We start from the raw sequence: 5,080 nt of genomic DNA, 5'->3' as shown, positions 1-5,080 counted from the left end.
CAGGAGGAGCAGCAGCTCTTACGGCTCTCTGTCGCACCAATGTCTCCAAACACTGGCAAGTCATGTAGCAAAAAACAAAACGCACATAATATTGGTGTTAATTATAGGGCTATAAATATAGACATATATAAATATAATCAAGAAGCCAGGGGAGAAAATGAATCAACTACTTCATGTCCCTTCAAAATAAACACAACAACCTCCCCTCTCAGCAACTAGAGTAGACAGCTATAGCTACAATTAATTCCAGACCCAGAGACACCAGGCTAGGAAAAAAAAAAGGAAGAATTTGGTTTAACCTTTGGGTGCTGGAACCAATGGGAGAGCTCTGGCTGCCTGGACGTTTCTTCTCCACCTGGCCAATCAGGATCAAAAGATTAGCTACAATCCCACCCCATGGCTTCTCCTTCCCCTCCTCCCCTCCCCCCTCCTCCATCTCTATGCGGAGTGATATGGGAGGGAAACTCTTCACCTCTCCTCCCTTCCCCCTTCTTTTTTTTTTTTTTTTTCCCAAATGTGATCCCCCCTCCCTTTTCTCCTACCAAATATCTGCCATTGCTTTCATCCCACTGTATTGGATCATCTTAGTTTTATACGTCAATATTTTCTCTTATTGATTAAAGTTTGTTTATACCTTTCTTTTAGGGAGAAAATAACCGTGGAAGGAAGAAAATGGAAGAATCAAGGGACTACTTTGCCAAGCAGAGAGGACTGAGTATTTTCTGTTGTAGTCGTTTCATGCGCCCGACTAAAACGCTGGGCACCGAGCGATGGGCGCAGATTTGTTGCTTTTATTTGTTGTTGTTGTTGTTGTGATGATGACTGATTGTACACTCTTTATTTGGGTGCTGCTGTGATTCCTGCCTGTCTCTAAATGGATATGGCTGCAGTCAGGCCACTGTCTGCAACCCTCAGCAGATAGATCGGTGGGCAGAAAGCAGATCTGGGCGATCTTGTCGTTGTCCCCCTAGACGATCAGCCCGTGTATGTGTGTGTGTTATGGGCTCAGCACCGCATTGCAGTGGAATGTGTGCCTTTGTGAAGTGCTGTGACAGATCTACTACCCTGATTAGCCTAGAAGTGATTAATATTACACATTCATGAGACACAATTACTATCCTCGCCTTGATTATTGCACCAGGTCTATAGGATGATTAATATTATGCATGCGAAATCCACGTTAGTAGCCCTGATGATTTTCTATAGGCAAAATCATGTCTGGGATATGTCAGTCATGGAGGCATTGTGGTTGCAATAGGCACACTGCAATGCATTGCTTTGTTTGTATACTCATTAGCAATTCTTCATCTTCAGCAGGACTTTGATTCGAAATTAATGACTAAGTGTCGTGACAGTGGGCGACTGCCTTAGATTTACTGTGTGTGTACTTCTATCCTACTAACCCCAACGGTGAGAAAACAAATAAACCGATCCATATTAGTGAGGGGGTTACTATCGGTTCACAGCCAGGCACAGGGATTTTAGGCTGGCTGCAGACTAAAATACACAGGCCTGGCTGTAGCCTGGCTACAGACACATGGCTGACTATACTGTACCTGCATGCTTCCCTGAGAGTGTGCCACCCTTCCCTCCAGCCTGGCATGTTAACCTCAATGGAGCTGGCCAAGGTTTAGGGGTAACCCTGAGTGACCCTATCACTTGGCAATAGACTATCTGACAAATATGGCTTTTATCATCAATTTCTTATTTTATTGTAACTGTATGATGGATAAAAAAGGTTTAATATGTAACGACTGGCCATAACTTGTTTCTTTTATGTTTATTTAAATATGTGTGTGTGTGTGTTTGAGATTGTGTGTGTGTGTGTGTGTGTATATATATACATATATGTATATATATTAATCTGTATATAAATATAAGCTACATAAGCTGTGTATCATCGTATATGTTTTTGCCTTTTTGTGTTTATTATAAGCTAAACTAAATAAATAAATGAACCCTAAAATTTTTCTTTTACTGAAAATGTTCATCACTGGTATTACATATATTATTATTGCATATCTGACTAGATGAGTATATGTTTAATGATAGAAGTATAACATATATGCATTATATCTTTGTATATTAACATATCTTTTTTTAATTATCTGAAAACATACACACACACACACACACACACACACATATATATATATATATATATATATATATATATATATATCGTAACCGCACTCACTCTAGATTATAGCTGGATATTTAAATGGTTTATTAGACTGCTAGATAAATAGTAGATAGATAGATAGTTTAACTAGATAGACATAGTCTAAGTTTATTGATTATTTTATTTATCTATCAATTTATCTAGCAATCATTTGTACAGATATATTATATTATTTTTACATACAGACATGCATAGAATGGATAGATATATTAGATAGAGCGATCGTCCTGTCCTATCTGTCCTCCACAACCAAATTCAGTCAGAGACAGCGCGGCTCCCCAGTGCCTGCCTTGGTGTAGGGATCCTCTAGCCCTTCTCACTCTCTCCTCTGCCTAGCTGTAGGGATCCTCTGGTCCCTCTGCTTCTCTCCTCTGCCTAGGTTATGGGATCCTTTGGCCTCTCTCCTCTGCCTAGGTTATGGGATCCTTTGGCCTCTCTCCTCCTGTCTAGGTGTAGGGATCCTCTAGCCTCTTTCCTCTGCCTAGGTGTAGGGATCCTCTGGCCTCTCTCCTCCTGTCTAGGTGTAGGGATCCTCTGGCCTCTGTCCTCCTGTCTAGGTGTAGGGATCCTCTGGCCTCTGTCCTCCTGTCTAGGTGTAGGGATCCTCTGGCCTCTGTCCTCTTGTCTAGGTGTAGGAATCCTCTGGGCTCTCTCTCTCCTCCTGTCTAGGTTTAGGGATCCTCTGGCCTCTTTCCTCCTGTCTAGGTGCAGGGATACTCTGGCCTCTCTCTCTCTCTCTCTCTCTCCTCCTGTCTAGGTGTAGGGATCCCCTGGCCTCTGTCCTCTTGTCTAGGTGTAGGGATCCTCTGGCCTCTCTCTCCTCCTGTCTAGGTGTAGGGATCATCTGGCCTCTGTCCTCCTGTCTAGGTGTAGGGATCATCTGGCCTCTCTCTCTCTCCTCCTGTGTAGGTGTAGGGATCCTCTAGGCTCTTTCTCTCACTCCTCCTGCCTGGCTGTCTCTGAGTGTAACCGGATTCTATGAGGCTGCAGGTTAGATAAACATTTAGTGATGTGGAGTAACTGCACTATTTGTACTCTGCTGTGCAGGAAGGAAAGTGTTGATTAACACAGAAGGGAAAAAAGCGAAATTAGCTGATTGCATGCTCATAAGAGCAAGCTGTCATTGAACTGCTTTTAAAATAGACACAGCTGGGTGTTTATGTTGAAAAATCGCTCGTGTTTTTGCTAATACTGAAATAAGCATGATTTTGTATACCAAACATTTTCAGATCATTAAAATTTGTAATCTGTGCTGGTTTGTGACACAAAGAAAAGAAGAGATTCTTCTCCCAGTGAAATTTGCTGATATGATATTAACTCAATCAAGTTTTCACAAAATGAGCTTTGTGTGCTCCATAACACTGACTGCATCAGTTCATTATACAGAATGCCAACCGTGACTGCTGTTTGTTAACATTGACTGTTTTCCCAAATCCCCCTATGGAACAAAGAGATCTGCTGCAGTCTAATCGCTACTATTGTCTTCTGCTGATTTTTTATGGTCAGAAAAAAACATCTCAGGTCAACAGTGTGGCCACAAATCTTCTATATATATCAATGTATGGAATATGGCTTTAAGCTACTGGGCTCCGTTTATCAGCTTAACCAGCGAATGCCTGGCCTATAGAGCTCTGTACTAACAGCACATCTAATATGACACAAAACACACACACAGCTACCTGGTGAGAGGCAAGATGAGTCGTCCCAGGCTTGGATTCTGGATGGTCTTGGGGTAATCCTGGACTTCAGTCTGCCGCATGAATGCTATGTGACCAGGATTAGCAGAGCCCAGCACATACAATGGGCAACTCTAGCCCAGGACCACTAGCCAGCCCTTTTACTCTGGCAAAGGGGGGCAGGAAAGAAGCCTCCTGTGCTCTGGCAGTGAAAGGGTGAATCTCCAGCAATGCTGGCCTGACATCCCAGGCTACAATGTTGTATAGACACAAGCTGACGTTACATTGGTCTCCCATGTCAGGAGCTTGTAACGTCTGAGTGGACTCCCTAAGACCTGGCTTGGGGGTTACCTTGCAATGCATGAGCTGCTCTCTTTGTTTGGTGGAAGTTACCTGGAACAGCAAGCTGAGGTCTAAAGTATTTGCAAACAAAAATGAAATTCACTCCACCAGGAGCCTCTGGCTGCCCCTCACTCCAACAACTCCTGGGAAAGTTGGTCAAAGTTTCCTCCCAGCAGCCTTTATCCAGTGTCCATCTATTAGGAATTATTCCTGCTGATGGATAATGTATGGAGAAAGATAATGTATGGGTAATATGGACGGATGGATGGACACATAGACAGATATAAACTAATATAGATTATTATATATGATTTTATGATTATGATATAAAGATAGATAGATAGATTTCAAATGTACTTGTTTTATCAATCTATCTATCTTTCTTTCATATACACTTTCTGACTGTATATGTATCTATTGATAGATCACTAGATCGATAAATACATAGTTACATAGCTTGTCAGGTTGAAAAAAGACACAAGTCCATCGATTTCTACCAATAGAAAAAAAATGAATAAATTAATAGAAAACCTCCATATACAGAACCCAATACCGATAGATATATAGATAGATAGATAGATAGATAGATAGATAGATAGATAGATAGATAGATAGATAGATAGATAGATAGATAGAAAGTGTTTTAGTATATTTATGGTAGGGCATACATTATACAATTTTCTTGTTCAATTTCCTTTAGATTTACCTTCAACTATGTAGTGCAAGGCCCTGCCTGATTGCATACAAATTGAAAGTCTTTGGGTTTGACCTCATATTATATGGGTTTGGTCAATCTAAAGGAAAATTCAACAAGGAGATTTATAATGTATTGTCTGCCTTAGCCATCCATTTAGGTAGACACAGTGATAGATATTTTTAG

General features: G+C 41.2%; 1 protein-coding gene across 1 annotated transcript in view; it reads right to left on the bottom strand.

Moving 5' to 3' along the window:
* FOXG1 (forkhead box G1) overlaps positions 1–3,999 on the bottom strand; it is a 6,492-nt gene extending 2,493 nt beyond the window's left edge. Inside the window, exons 1-2 of the mRNA XM_077464789.1 lie at positions 3,862–3,999; positions 1–52 (exon numbers count right to left, since the gene is read on the bottom strand). The exon at positions 1–52 is cut by the window's left edge and continues 2,493 nt beyond it. The gene's annotated coding sequence lies outside the window, so the exon portion shown is untranslated. The remainder of the gene's footprint in view (positions 53–3,861) is intronic.
* Positions 4,000–5,080: the final 1,081 nt, after the last annotated feature.

The sequence above is a fragment of the Lithobates pipiens genome, unplaced genomic scaffold (assembly GCF_037356315.1).
Source record: "Lithobates pipiens isolate NorthernLeopardFrog02 unplaced genomic scaffold, aLitPip1_a1.2 Scaffold_30, whole genome shotgun sequence".
Taxonomy (NCBI): domain Eukaryota; kingdom Metazoa; phylum Chordata; class Amphibia; order Anura; family Ranidae; genus Lithobates; species Lithobates pipiens.
The sequence above is the reverse complement of the archived record's forward strand: the minus strand, read 5'-3'. Positions and strand labels throughout refer to the sequence as shown.